Genomic DNA, 15,614 nt, shown 5'->3' with positions numbered 1-15,614 from the left:
CAGGATATACTGGCAGCTAGGGAAACATCAAAAGGCCTTATGAAGAAGGTGGCAAAAACTGAGTCTTGAAGGGATTTCAAAAAGATTTCATAATAGTCCAGCTGTCTCCTGTCCTGGTCAGACATTTAGAATATTATGTCTAAGTGTGGGAACTATGTTTTGAGAAACACACTGATAAGCTGAAATGCAACAAGAGGACAAGTAATAAAATGGTTAGGAATGGAACAAGCATCTATTAAGTGCTTACGCTATACCAGGGACTCTGCTGTGTAAGTATTTTACACTTGGAAAAACCTACATTTGTTTAGTCCTAAAGGTGAAACTTAAAAGTAGGGGGTTAAAAGCAGGAAAAACTTGGTTAAACCATTTAGAACTGTCCCAAATAGCAATGAACTGCTTTGGAAAGGACAGAGTGGCCCTTTGTTGGAGATGTTCAAACAGAGAAACTAAATGGCCATTTTTCAGGAATGCTCAACAAAAGATGCTTACTCAGGCATGGGTGAGACTCATTGACTTCTGATGTCCTTTGTCACTTTAAGGTTCTGTGATGTTGATCACTTCTCCAGATTAACAGTCATTATTCTAATGAAACTTGCTGACTAAAGCACCAAAGACTCTGGTGAGTTACAGAGAAAAATAACATCATGTAATCTAGAAAGCAGGTATACATATACATATACATATATTTGTGTGTGTATGCATATACATGCACACACATATATATATATACACATACAAATACATACTCATACAAATATACACACACATATATACATATAAAATTTAAGAATAATACAACTGATCAATTATTTGTAAATGGTACCAAATCCAGAATAATGAAGAACAGCTCAAATAGGAAGGATTAAAATATCTCTAGAATGATGTAGTTACCAAACTATAGTTCTTGTCTGTTAAGATAAATAAATAGGAGAAAAGAAAGTAGATAGATGAGCAGAAGATGCTAAATAAAGATATAGATTATAGATAGGTAGATATATAGAGAAAAATAAATTATAGGCACATAGATATGAGAGAAAGGAGGGAATGAAAAGATGAGAGGAAAAAAGAGAAAAAAGAAGAGGAAAGGAGAGAAGAGGGGAGAAGAAAGAACAAGAGAGGAGACTAGAAAGGAGGAGAGGAGAGGGGAGGAAAACAGGTTGGACTAAATGATCTCTGAATTTGTCTACTTTCTGCAATTCAATTACATTTGAAAGTCTCTTTATAAGAAACATCTACGTACTAAAATGGGACCAGTTTAACATCTCTCTTTCCAGATCTGGTGTCCCTTTGTCCTAGCAGTTTAGATCCCCCTTCCTCCTTTTAGGGTGGAGGATAAATCAGGTTTGCTCAACGTTAGGACCAATCACCAAATAATCATTCCCGTAATGGAGAAAGACATCTATACCCAAAGAGTGCACTGTGGGGACTGAGTGTGAATCACAAAATGGTATTTTCACTTTTTTGTTATTGTTCGTTTAATTTTCTTTCTCATTTTTCCCTTTTTGATCTGATTTTTCTCATCTTGCATGACAATTGGTGAAATATGTATAGAAGAATTGCATATGTTTAACATATATTGGATTACTTGCCCTCTAGGGGAAAGAGTAGGGAGAAAGGAAGGAGAAAACAAAAGTTAGAACACAAGGTTTTGCAAGGGTGAATGTTGAAAGCATTCTATGCATATGCTATGAAAATAAAATAAGTTTTCTAAAAATGTATTATAATACAAAAATGTCAAAGTTTAAGACATCTGGTAAGTTTAAAATGAAAGAAAAGTTCCCACAGATATTTTTGTAAGCACTAAGAGAAATTTATTTTTACTGTTATTTTATTTGCCAAGTGAAGTCATCTATTTTCCTCACCTATGAACCTAAAATATTAAAATTAAAAATCTGAATTAGATTTCATTTGACCAGTAAGAAGCAATCACTTTGGGGAAGCTAGGTGGTGCAGTGGATAAAGCACCAGCCCTGAAGTCAGGAGGACCTGAATTCAAATCAGACCACAGACACTTAACTTCCTAGCTATGTAACTCTGGGCAAGTCATTTAACCCCAATTGCCTCAAGGAAAAAAAAAAAGAAGTAATCACTTATCTGTGGTAGGGAAATGAATGCTTTTTTTGAAAAAAATTAATATGTGTTTGAAGTACAGCAATTCTGTGATCTAATTTGTGAATACACAGATTCCTTAAGAAGAATGTAAAGAGAATCTTTACACATACACACACACAAACCAAGGAATGGTTTGTAAATGTGTACTGTACTTTTCACAAAGAGCTGATAAAATAGCTTTTTAAATGCAGGTTATAGGTCATGTCAATATCCATCATTCTTTTTCCATGGCACCTAACATATATATTAATAATGCATATGGCACTTTGAATGCCAACATGAAAATAAAGTTCATTATTACATCCTTTAGAAATGGGAGGATTTCTCAAAAGGAAATGAACCCTTTCAGCAATTCAGAAAAATGATAACAGCATTTATGTGGTGCTTTAAGATGTGCAAACTTGTTTACAAATTAACTCATTTGATCCTTATCATAACCCTGTGAGGTGTTTATCTCATTGTACAGAAGAGTAAACTGAGGCACAGGGTTAAGTGGCTTGGGTCACTGAGTCAAGGTAAATGACTTGCCCAGGTGTCCATAGCTATTGAATTTCTCAGACAACATTTGAACACAGATCTTGACTTCAAGTTTATTTCTCTAAACGCTGCACCACCCAGCTACTGTGGAATACTCTGAAAAACTTGGTCAGTACTTAGGTGTGAATGTATTTGGAACAAATCCTAGCCCTGCCACTGGCTATATAAGTTATTATCTGCAACTGAAAGGGGTTGGACAATAGGAGTTTTTAAGGCCCTTTTTTTTTTTTTTTTTTTTTTTTTTAAGCTAAATTTATAATCCTTTAAGGGAGCTGGACAACAATACACAACAATTCCCTCTCTCTCTCTCAGATTCTGACATATGTCCAATTTGTACCCAGGAACCAGAAAAAGAGAATGATAAGATCTGGGATCACTGAATTTCAAAGCCTACTCCATTTCAGGCTAATTAATTTTGGGACAGATATTTCTAAAGAGCTTAGCATAAAAGCAGCTAGGTAGATAAGAGCAAATAGAGTCTGGGGCTGGAATCAAGAAATCTCAAACACTATTGTGACACTGGGCATGTCACTTAATCTTATTTGCCTCAGTTTCCTCATCTGTAAAATGAGTTGGAGAATCAAATGGCAAACTACTCCATTATCTTTGTTAAGAACACTCAAAAATAGGGCCCAAAAAGTGTGCCCTGACTGAATTCACAACAAGCAAGCCAAATTGATTCAAAGATCCCAACATTATTCGCAGAGGAGAGGGGTATTTGGGTTCTTTTGTTATTTGAAAAAGTTGCTTTGATTTAAGGTAAATATTTGGACAGAATAACTGACATGTAAAATAAAGCATTTAAAAGACAAAAGGAAACTTTAGAAGTGATCACCATATTGAAATAGAAGAACAATCATAAAATGGGAATAAAAACTCAATTCTACCTCTTCCATTAACTTGCTGTATGAGTTTAAGCAAATGACAACTTATATGGACTTCAGTTTTTTCATCTTCCAGCTATGCCTGTGATTTTCATCTCCAGAAAAGATTTTGAGGATAAGAAACACTTTAAAAAGACATTTATGCTAAGAATCTAAAACTCACATTATTTTAAGTCGTGACTTAAATATTTAAATATTTTTCATTCATTCATTCATTCAGGTGAATGTTTTGCTAAATACATTTGAGTTGAAGTTCTACCAATACTGACTAGACATTTATAAACTCTAAAGTCAAAAACAAAAAGAAGTACTAGTGTATCTCTTCTCAGTACATATCTTCTTTGTATTTTAACAATTCAGTTGCATATATACAACAAATACAACAAATTTCTCTTCCAAAATTCTGTCTTTTCAAACACACTAGGCTCAAGTTAACTATTCCACCCCAAATCAGGGAAATTCTTTCACCAATACAGAGAAAACAATCAAACAATTCAACTGGTTTGGAATTGGGCAGACATCTCATCATTCCCTACCTGGCAGTTGTCAGGGTCTTCATCACTGTCTCCAGAAACATGGAAACAACTCTGAAACTCAAGCCTGTTTAAGTATCCCTAGCCCCTGGAGGGGGCTCCCTCTTACTGCTGAGGGTGGAGGGTGAACATAGAAAACGTTTTCCCAGATCTTCCTCCACTTGGGGGGAGGAGGGCACAAGGCATCACCAGGCTTCAGAACTTCAATCTACTCCCTGCCTCCATCTCCAATTTTCTGCTTCTTTTTATGTATCATTTCCTCCAGTGAGCTCCTCTAGGGAGGACTGTCTTGCCTTTCTTGGTATCCCTGTATTTTTAGCTAAAAGACTGGAACACAGTAGGTCATTTAAAAATGACTAACTTCAAATAACAGGATGTAAAAAAAAATTGTAAAATTAAGTCTCAACAGCATGCTTCAGCTGAGCTTTTGAATTTTTGATCAAGTTTTCTTTCTAAAGGACAAAAAGACAAACAACTATTCAAGAAGACTGCCTATTCAGGAAGACTAGTGACTCCCAAGAGTAACACTGTTACAACAACTGGGAGTACCTTGTTTCTAAACAGTAGGAAACGGGATTCTGGGAGGACTACTGTTTTAGTCCAATACAGTAAATGGTAAAACACTTTCATATGATATTCTCAGTAAATAATCCAAGATTTGGAATCAGTTACTTTGATAAAAATCCACTAAATTGAACTTAAGCCCTAAACTGGTGGTTTCTATTTAACCTTCACATATCCAGGTTAAAAAACAAACAAAACAAAACAAAAATCCCTGATAACCAGGTTATTTAAAATGTGAAATAGAAAACCCAGGGTGCAAATTAATTTTATTGTGGAATGATCATACTCATAAAATCAATTATAAACCTACCTTCAAGTAGCTTAAACTATGGTTACTAAAACTTAAAACTGCCCTCTTTGAGGCATCCTGGGCCAGTAACCACTTTCTTTTTTTAATAAACGAACTAACCATCGTTACTTGATTTAACGAGTATAAATACCCCTACCCCTCCTTTTTTTCAGATTGTCTTGAGGGGGGCTGTCTTGGAATGCCTCTATATACTGAAAGTTCTGAAGGGACAACCCGAAGTGAAGAATCGGCCCGTTTTCAGTTAAGAGATGGCAGATAGTGAACAACAACACTTGGAAATTATACAGGGTTAAGTTAAGAAATCAGTAGCCTCTTCTGCCTTCATTTCGTGAAACGCCCTTGGATAAAAAAATCAGGCTCAGCACTTCACTCAAAACACCGTTCCTCAGACCCAGACAAACACACGCACGCGATACGGGCACATACTCGCACACATGTCCACAACCGTACGCCCTCAGTCATTCCCTTAGCCCCTTCTATCTCTCCCCCTCCCCCATGAAGTTTTCCCAGCAGCTGCCATCCAAGATACCCAGATTTTTTCGAAATTTTGGAGGAGGTGAAATGGGTCAGGGGAAAAAAAAACAACACAACCGGCCAAACCACATGGCCCCCTGGGCGCCCCAGAGCCGATTTGCACTATTCCGGGTCCGGGGCTGCCTTTTTCCTCTCCTCTCACCAATCCCCTGCACCTCGCAACTGGTGTCAACCTCCTCCAACGGGTCGAGCAGGAATGAGGAAGTCTAGACTCGGAGGATGGTGGGGTGGGGATCCGCAAGTGTTGGGGGATTCGGCGTGAAGAGCCGCACTTGTCCGCACCTTCCCCCGCAGGAAGTCTCCCTGCCCCCCTCGCCCCAACTTTGTTCTTACCTTTGGGAGAGCTGTTCTACACGGCCTCCCAGCTCGTCCCGGCTCCCCGCTCAAGTCCGGCGACTAGCAGGGGAGGGCTGGCCGAAGAAGGAGGCGGACGGGCAGCTCGCGTGGTTCAGCCTTGCGGAGCCTAGCACCAGGCAGCACGGCGCATGTCCCGCAGCCCGGGCCGGGGAAGCAAGGGGTGCCGCTCCCCTAAGCGCCCTCTCCAGCGGCCGCCGTGGGCGCACCGCACTCCCAGATCCTCGTTCGTGCGCTCTCCCCGGTGCAGCTCGGGCTGCCTACTGGACTGCGGGCGGGCGATACAGAGCGACGGGAAGGGGAAAGGGGGAAGCTGTCAGCGCGTTCCCTCGCCTCTCGGGTGGCGAAACCTCCCCTTCCTGCTAGCGGCTTGCGGGCGCACTTCTCTGTCTTTCTCTCGTTCACTCTCTCACTTCCTGGCTGGAAATTCCCACTGACGTTGAGCCGGAGAGAGCGAGCAAGGCCAGACGCGTACACACATTCACAGACACACTCCCAGTCCGGAGGCGGGGAAAGCCCGTTCTCCTGGGGGTGGGGAGGAGGGCAAGATTGGAGGTGAGGAGTAGGGTTGCCTCTGCGCCCCTCTCTGGCCTCGGTTCCTTAGACCCCTTCCCCGGAGCTCAACGTCAGGGACTGGAGGTGGGACTTGGACTTGGCCGCGCGCTGTGGTCTAATCCCTTGGCCTCGTCTGCTAGAACCGGCGCTTGGAGGCCCGGGGAAAGTTGTCGGGTGGAGGCCGTTGTCCCCGGGATCTGTCGGCTCTGGCTGCAGTATCTGGTCCAGGGCAGCGGAGCACCTGCTGGGAGCTCCCCGGGGATCGTTTAAAGGTCCCCCAAACTTACGCTGTTGCTGTTGTGCGTTGTAACTGACCTGATAGCAAATCAGCCCTAAGGTCCTAGGTATGGATTCCTGGTGAAGTCACTCAACCCCAGTGTGTCTTAAGTTTCTGTAAAATGGAGATAATAATAGCACCTAGCTCCAAAAATTGTTGTAAGGATCAACTGAGCTAGCCTTTGATAACTGTAAAGCACTATATTAATTTCAACTATTTTTAAAATAATAATTCACACTATAACAATACAGGTTCTAGCATCATCCATTCACAGAATTTGAGATCTTATGTCTTTGACAAAGAAATAACCAACAAAACAAAACTTCAATGTAAATTAATTCCCCTATTGGAATGTTTATTAAAAATATGTAGAATAATGACGATAATGACAAAGGTAATCACGGCCACTTTGGGGTTTGGTCACACTACTTTCCTGTGCATACATACCTCATTCAAGTCTGAAAACTCCAGAGGCAATGTTAATACATTTTCTCTTATTGTACAGATCTCAGACAGCTTGTGATTGCCCAAAGTCACAGAAATGGTTAAGTATTTTGGGTTCCAAATTCAGTGCTATCTCCACTCTACCATTTTACCTTCTTAGTAATCATAATGACTTAGATATGACCAATTCAGGCCTTTTTTTTTTTTTTCAGTCATGTAGGAACATAGCTTGATAGTTCAAGGGGACCTCAAAAACAGTTTAATCTAATCCCTTTAAACAATACTGGTGATGTGAAGATCCAATAAGATAATGTATGTAAAATGAGGTATAACTTTATTATATATAAATATGATTTGCCATTAACCCCCACCCCCCCACAAATAATTTGGGGATTTAAGTCCAGGAACTAAGCACAGGTCCACCAAGTGCTCTTTCAAATTCCTCAGTGCTCACTTGTGCACCATTTCTTAGTAGTAAACAATCAAAACAATATACTTTATAGCCTAAATATACCCTTCATGCATCCCCTCAATATCATATTTTGGAAAGGCTGCATAAGTCATCAGCATTCTTATATATCACTAACAAAATCCAATAGAGTTACAAAGAGAAATTCCATTTAAAGTAACTACTGATAGTATAAAATATTTAGGAATCTATCTGCCAAGGGAAAATCAGAAACTATATGAGCAAAACTACAAAACACTTTCCACACAAATAAAGTCAGATCTAACCAAGTGGAAAAAATATTAAATGCTAGATGACAATACTACTAAACTAAGCTATTTATTTAGCACTATACCAATCAGATTCCCAAAAAACTATTTTAATGACTTAGACAAAATAACAAAGTTCATATGGAAAAACAAAAGGTCAAGAATTGTAAAGGGCTGAAAACTGAGCAGATGCACTTGGACAACCCAGTACTTAAGCCTAATTACTTATTGGACAATACTCTATTAGCATATGCTTGGAAAATGGCCTGCCCCATATTCTGTGCTGTCTCAATCTGTTGATGTAGATTGAGGATTGTAAAAGGGGATTAGAGGGTGGAGTAAAACAAAGGAGAGTTACTTTTTGGAAGTGGAGAGAGAGAAAGAAGGTGTAGAGATTTCTGTGTCCATTCCACTGCTACTCCAAAAGACTCAAGAATAAAGATCAAGGACTTTTGCTTATCCTGACTCCGACTGATTCTAAAGTATCCAGGGTACTAACTTGGTCTTCACAAAGAATTTCAAGGGAACTAATGGAAAAAATCAAATTAAGGAGGCCTCGCTGTACCAGATCTAAAATTATATTATAAAGCAGCAGTCACCAAAACCATTTGGTATTGACTAAAAAATATACTAGTTGATCAGTGGAATAGTTTAGGTTCAAAGGACAAAACAGTCAATAACTTTAATAATCTAGTGTTTGACAAACCCAAACACCCCAGCTTTTGGGATAAGAATTCACTATTTGACAAAAACTGCTGGGAAAATTGGAAATTAGTATGGCAGAAACTAGGCATTGTCCCACATTTAACACCGTACATCAAGATAAGGTCAAAATGGGTTCATGACCCAGGCATAAAGAATGAGATTATAAATAAATTAGAAGAACATAGGATAGTTTACCTCTCAGACCTGTGGAAGAGGAAGGAATTTGTGACCAAAGAAGAACTAGAGATCATTATTGATCACAAAATGGAAAATTTTGATTATTTCAAATTGAAAAGTTTTTGTACACAATATTTCAAAGTCTGATTCTTTTTGTACAGCAAAATAATGTTTTGGTCATGTATACTTATTGTGTATCTAATTTATATTTTAATGTATTTAACATCTACTGGTCAAAATGGGTTCATGACCTAGGCATAAAGAATGAAATTATTAATAAATTAGAGGAACATAGGATAGTTTACCTCTCAGACCTGTGGAAGGGGAAGGTCTTTATGACCAAAAAAAAAAAAAAAAAAAAAAAAAAAAAAAGGATAGTAATTTCAACTAAAAAAAAAAAGAAAAGTTTTTGTACAAACAAAACTAATGCAGACAAGATTAGAAGGGAACCAACAAACTGGGAAACATTTTTACAATCAGAAATTCTGATAAAGGCCTCATTTCAAAAATATAAAGAGAATTGACTCTAATTTATAAGAAATTAAGCCATTCTCCAACTGATAAATGGTCAAAGGATATAAATAGACAATTCTCAGATGAAGAAATTGAAACTATTTCTAGCCTTATGAAAAGATGCTCCAAGTCATTATTAATCAGAGAAATGCAAATTAAGACAACTCTGAGATACCACTACACACCTGTCAGATTGGCTAGAATGACAGGGAAAGAATGTTGGAGGGGATGGATGTGGGAAAACTGGGACACTGATACATTGTTGGTGGAATTGTGAATACATCCAGCCATTCTGGAGAGCAATTTGGAACTATGCTCAAAAAGCTATCAAACTGTGCATACCGTTTGACCCAGCTGTGTTACTACTGGGCTTATATCCCAAAGAAATCTTAAAGAAGGGAAAGGGACCTGTATGTGCAAGAATGTTTGTGGCAGCTCTTTTTGTAGTGGCCAGAAACTGGAAACTGAGTGGATGCATATCGAATGGAGAATGACTGAATAAATTATGGTATATGAATATTATGGAATATTATTATTCTGTAAGAAATGACCAGCAGGATGATTTCAGAAGGAGAGACTTACATGAACTGATGCTGAGTGAAATGAGCAGGACCAGGAGATCATTAAATACTTCAACAATAATATGATATGATGATCAATTCTGTTGGACATGGTCCTCTTCAAATAATGAGGTGAACCAAATCAGTTACAATAGAGCAGTAATGAATTGAACCATCTATACCCAGCAAAAGAACTCTGGGAGATGCCTATGAACCACTACATAGAATTCCCAATCTTTCTATTTTTGTCTGCCTGCACTTTTGATTTCCTTCACAGGTTAATGGTACACTATTTTAAAGCCTGATTCTTTTTGTACAGCAAAATAACTGTTTGGACATGTATACATATATTGTATTTAACATATACTTTAACATATTTAATGTGCATTGTTCTACCTGTCATCTGGGGGGGGGGGGGGGGGGGGGGAGGGCAGGGAGGGGGGGGGGAGGAGAGGGAAGGAAGGGAAAAATTGGAACAAAGGGTTTTGCAAATTGTCAATGCTGAAAAATTACCCAAGCTTATATCTTATAAATAAAAAGCTATAATTAAAACAAAAAAAGGAAATGTAAAAAAAAAAGATATTCCCCTCAAAAAAAAAAAAAAAGAAAGAAAGAAAGAAAGGCTGCATGCTTCATTTGTATCCCTTAATGTTGGATCTTAACTAAAGGAAACCCATTGTACTTTAGATGGGCCTTCTATGGGAGGACTCTGGCAGACCTTGGGAAAAAGTCAGGCCAAGTGAGATGTGGATAGTAGATGGGGTGAAGAATTGACATTAGGGCAATCACAGATTCATTGAAGAATAACAGCCTAACTCTTGATGGAGTTGTAAATTGATTCAGCCATTTTGAAAATAGAGCCAAAGCACTATAAAATTGTACATATCCTTTGACCAAATACTACTGGGTCTGTATCCCAAAGAGATTAACAGAAAAGTATGGACAAAAGTATTTATAGCAGCTCTTTTTTGGTGGCAAAGAATTGGACATTGCAGGGATGTCCATCAGTTGGGAAATGACTGAACAAGTTATAGTATGTGATTGCAATGAAATACTGTTGTCCTATAAGATATGAGAAGCAGAATTATCTCAGGAAAATCTGAAAAGACTTATATGAACTGATGCAAAGTGAACAAAACCAGGCGAATACTGTACATGGTAACAAAAATACTGTATATTTTCAACTGTGCATGACATCCACTCTTAGCAATTCAATGTTCCAAGACACTTCTGAAGAACTTATGATAAAAATGCTACCCACCTCTAGAAAAAAGAACTAATTGAGTCTGAATACAGATCAAAGCTTGCTTTTTTTAACTTTTTTTTTCTTCATGTTTTTTCTCTCTTGCCTGTTTTCTTTTGCAACATGGATAATATGGAAATATATTTTTCATGACTATATATGTATAATCTATATCAAATTGCTTGCCTTTTTAAGGAGGAGGAAGAGAATTTGGAACTCAAAATTTTAAAAAAATGTTAAAAATTATTTTTACATGTAATTCAAGATAAAATAAAAGAAAAAGAATTGTGATTAGGTCAAGACCAGCTTTCAGAGAAAGATCATATAATTTTTTTTTCCTAAGCAGGCTTCTGGAATTCATATAAGAAATCTACCTGTTTCCTTATTCCCTCCACTTTCACCTTTAATCCATTCTACCAACACAAAAAGAAGAGTTCAATTGATACTACATCTTTTAAATCAAACTAATCTTGATAAGGTAATGATGACCAGAATCTAAATTATTGGGTTGGTGTCAGTTTCCTCTCATGGAAAGGTCTTGACAAAGAGGCCTGAAAATTAAGGGACTTCTTGGGATTTAGCTCTGGCTCTCATTTTTAGATTGCAAAACTGATCAAATTATTCGTTATTGGGGCAGCTAAGTGATGCAGTGCATAGAGCAGCAGTCCTGAAGTCAAGAAGACATGAATTCAAATGTGACTTTGACACTTAAGACTTCCTAGCTGTGTGACCCTGGGCAAATCATTTAACCCCAATTGCTTCAGGGGAAAAACTTATTAGCTCTCAGTGACTCTTTAATCTTCTCAAATATATCCAGAGCCCCTTCTGATTATTATAGCTCAGGAATGAGACTATAAGATGGTGTCTCCTTATACAGAAAATTTCACTAAAGAATAAAAGGGGGAAATAAGAGGGAGTTTTATCACAACTGAGAAGAATTACAAAATTAGTTTATTCTTGTTTGAGTGATGAATGTGACCTCTAAAGGACAGAACATTTAAATTTTATAAATGAGTTTGAGTTTCATAAAGTTTAGAACTCAGATGTCATTTCTTCTACAAAGTTTTCCTTGATTCTACCAAGTCAATAAGGACTCCTCCTCCCTACCCCCAGGACCTTTCAGACCACTTTGTTTTACACATATTCAATTCCCTTGTTTAATTACAATTTTATATCAAACTTCTCTGTGGACTAGTCATGGGTCCCTACTAAAGCTCTAGATTTCATGAGAACAAGGACTATGACTTAACTAAACTGTATCTCCTTCATTGTCTAGTATGGTGTTCATTATCTTGTTGAATTGAAGATTCAACTCTAAACATTTTACTTTAAGGACAATTTCCAGTTCTGAGGAAATTGCCTAATATTTGTGTAAATTCCCCTGGAAGAAAAGAACCTTCTCTTATAGGTTGGTAGAAGTTATTTGTTGTTAATATATTCATAAAGTAGTGTTTTTTTTTTTTTTAATTGTAAGCTTACTCACGAAATGTCACCCTTCTGGAGGTAGGGAGGAGAGAGGTGGGAAGGGCACCATAGAATGAGTCATAAAAAAGAACCTGGGGAAGTGGGCAGAGCTTGTAAATGACAGAAACTGGATTTAGTCCTTTCTGCCCTACTAAGGAGTTTAGAGCTTATTACATTCCGTAGATCAGAAAAAGGGACTTGGTTAGAACTTTAAGATAAGAAAGAGAAAGAAGAGATTGTTTTAAATCTTAACATGGCCTCATCTTTCCCCCTCAAATCCTCCCCTCTTCCCAACTTCTCTATTCTCAAGGGTACCATCCTCCCAATCACTCACCCTCACTGAGTATACCATTCTTGAATCTTCATTCTTCCCCACATGTCAAATCTACTGGTGAGTCCTCTCATTTTACCATCTCTCACATATGCCATCTTTCTCTCCTACTCCGTTTCCCCCTCACACTTACACTTCTAAAAGCCTGCTGATTGGTCTCCCTGCCAAGTCTCTCTTCAGTATAGTCCATTCCTCCATTTAGCTGTTGAACTAATATTCCTAAAGAGCATGTCTGGCCATGATATCTTCCATTCAGCGGCACCCTATTAAATATAAGAAGCTTTGTTTGGCATTCAAATTCCTTCACAATCTGAACTCCTTTTGCCTCTCTAGTTTTTTACACCTTACTCTCAATCACATAATATTTGATTCAGTAACCCTGACTCCTTTCTCTTTTATGTACAGGTACTCCATCTCCCAACTCAATGTATTTCACTAGCTCTCCTCCATGTCTAGAACTTTCTCCCTCCTCCCCTCTACCTCCTGGCTTCCTTCAAATTCCAGCTAAAAAAGCACTTTCTACAAGGTCTTTCTATGATCCCCCCTCCCAAATTCTAGTGCCTACTCTCTACTGATTATATCCATTTTGTCATGTATATATCTTCATTTTGTTTCTCCTATTAGATAGTGAGCTTCTTGAGACAAGGAACTGATTTGTTTCTTGTTTTTGCCTTTTAAAAATTTCTAATGCTTAATACATCTTCCTGAGACACAGTAGGCACTAAATAAATGTTTGATGACTGATCAATTAGCCTTGAGGAAAAACTCAATGAAAGAGGAAGACTCCAATGGGTTATTATTTCTGCTTTATAAGTGCAGAGATTGTGACTTACAGGTAATAAGCATTTAAATAAGTTCAGTGACATTTCTACACTTATACTGCTTCCCAATATAATAATATCCTAATAAGTTTACTTGCAATTCTGGTCAGATGTAGGACCATAGTATAAGCCAAAAGAGACTTGAGAACTCAGGGATGACCACATCTGCCATGAGACTTTTCATAAAACTAGACATTCATGCTGACTTTGAGACCAGATTATAGCAGGTCAATATTTTGAAGTTTGAAGGGATCACAATTTACAAATGAGGAAACTGAGATGGAAACAAAACATATTACAAGTGTGTAGAGATCTTAGGGGAAGGATTGAGGTAAGAACCAGGAACAACAATTCAAAATGTCAACAAAACTAATTTGTGGCCAGACTGGAGTAACCTTAGGAAAATACCTCTGCGCAATTTATTTTGTGATTTGTTTCATTTTCTCTTAATAGTTTTCCCCTTAGAGAAAAATTCCAGCCTCATTATGATTGAACTCAAGAGGAAAAGGATTTGTCCACACCCAGGCCAAAAGAACTAGAATTGAGGTACCCCTGGAGATCAGATTTTGTGTCTCTAGATTTCTTCACTCTCTTTCCCTAGTCTCCTTTCCACCTCAGGATTATTTCCTCCTCCCCCAGTGAGCTCATATCCCTTCTCCTCTCTCTTCCCACCTTTAAATACGGTACACACATATACACACACAAATTGTTTTCAGGATTACAATGCTCTTCTCCACCCACTCCTTTCCTTTCAGGAAAAGTGCCGAGATTGAAATGACTGGACAGTAGCAAATGCATCTAAGATAACTTGTTGTTCCTAATACTTAGGAATATTTTAATATAGCACAAAGCAAAGAATTTCTGATGTAAAAGACTGGGGGAAGATCATCAATACTCCAGATAACATATCCTATTGTCCTGCTTTTAAGGTTGATCTTAGAGTCATAATTGGAAATAGGAGACTAGTATGTAATTTTTTTTTTTTTTTGGGGGGGGGGGAGTGGCAGAAGAATTCAGAATTACAGAAAATATATACCTGAGGCCACTCACTAAACCTCAGGCACAGTTTACAGCTGGAATGGGAGAGAAAAGCTCTGCTATGTAGAATATGGTTTGTATACATGTCGTGAAGTGCTGCCAATGGGCTTTAAGAATTCTTTTGGGAGTTTTGGTTTGTTTATTTCCAGAGGAAAGGCTAAGAGTTAATTTCCTAAGATAGGTAAGGGATGCAAATTAATGCACAAAGTATTTTTTCCTTGTTCTTTCTTTAACAAATACTTAATGAAAACCTGCTATACACAAAGCATTAGAATGGACTCTATCTATCAGGCAGACACAAGTAAATCAGAAAAATATAAGAATTTGAAATAACCTGGGAGATCCAGTCTCCCTGTCTCTCATTTTAGCCTCTGACTTTTCTGGGGATAAACTTGGGGCCCAAACCACATTAGGCCTTTGTTCCATTTGGTGAATTCTGGGCCCAAGCTGTAAGTCTTGCTATTCTCAATCCTCTGTTCATTTATTTATTTATTTTTTAATCACCAAGACCTCTTCCCTCTTACTTATTTTTAATATTCTCTGTAACTATTTATGAATTTTATACACATACACACATATGCATTAGAAGAGAAGTATGGTGTATAAAATATATGAGATATAGAATTTGCAATCCAAGGACTTTATTTGGAGTCTTGGCTCTGCTATGTACTTCCTGTATGACTTTAAGTAAGTATATAATCTCTCTGGGCTTTCCTTTTCCATATCTGTGAAATAAAGGGAGTGTATCAATTGGGGAATGGCTGAATAACTTGTGGTATATAAATTTTATAGAATAATTGTTCTATAAGAAACAATCAACAGGATGATTTCAGAAAAGCCTGGAGCGACTTACATGTGATGCTAAATGAAGTAAGTAGAAGTAGGAGAACATTGTATACAGCAACAAGATTATATGATGATCAACTCTGATAGAGATGACT

At 37.8% G+C, this 15,614-nt stretch overlaps 1 protein-coding gene across 2 annotated transcripts in view; it reads right to left on the bottom strand.

Moving 5' to 3' along the window:
* Positions 1 to 6,433, bottom strand: part of NFKB1 (nuclear factor kappa B subunit 1) — a 159,312-nt gene extending 152,879 nt beyond the window's left edge. For both annotated transcript variants that reach the window (XM_012552019.3, XM_012552021.3), the window contains exon 1: positions 5,808 to 6,433. The gene's annotated coding sequence lies outside the window, so the exon portion shown is untranslated. The remainder of the gene's footprint in view (positions 1 to 5,807) is intronic.
* Between the last annotated feature and the right edge of the window lie 9,181 nt (positions 6,434 to 15,614).

The sequence above is a fragment of the Sarcophilus harrisii genome, chromosome 6 (genome assembly GCF_902635505.1).
Source record: "Sarcophilus harrisii chromosome 6, mSarHar1.11, whole genome shotgun sequence".
Classification (NCBI taxonomy): Eukaryota; Metazoa; Chordata; class Mammalia; order Dasyuromorphia; family Dasyuridae; genus Sarcophilus; species Sarcophilus harrisii.
The sequence above is the reverse complement of the archived record's forward strand: the minus strand, read 5'-3'. Positions and strand labels throughout refer to the sequence as shown.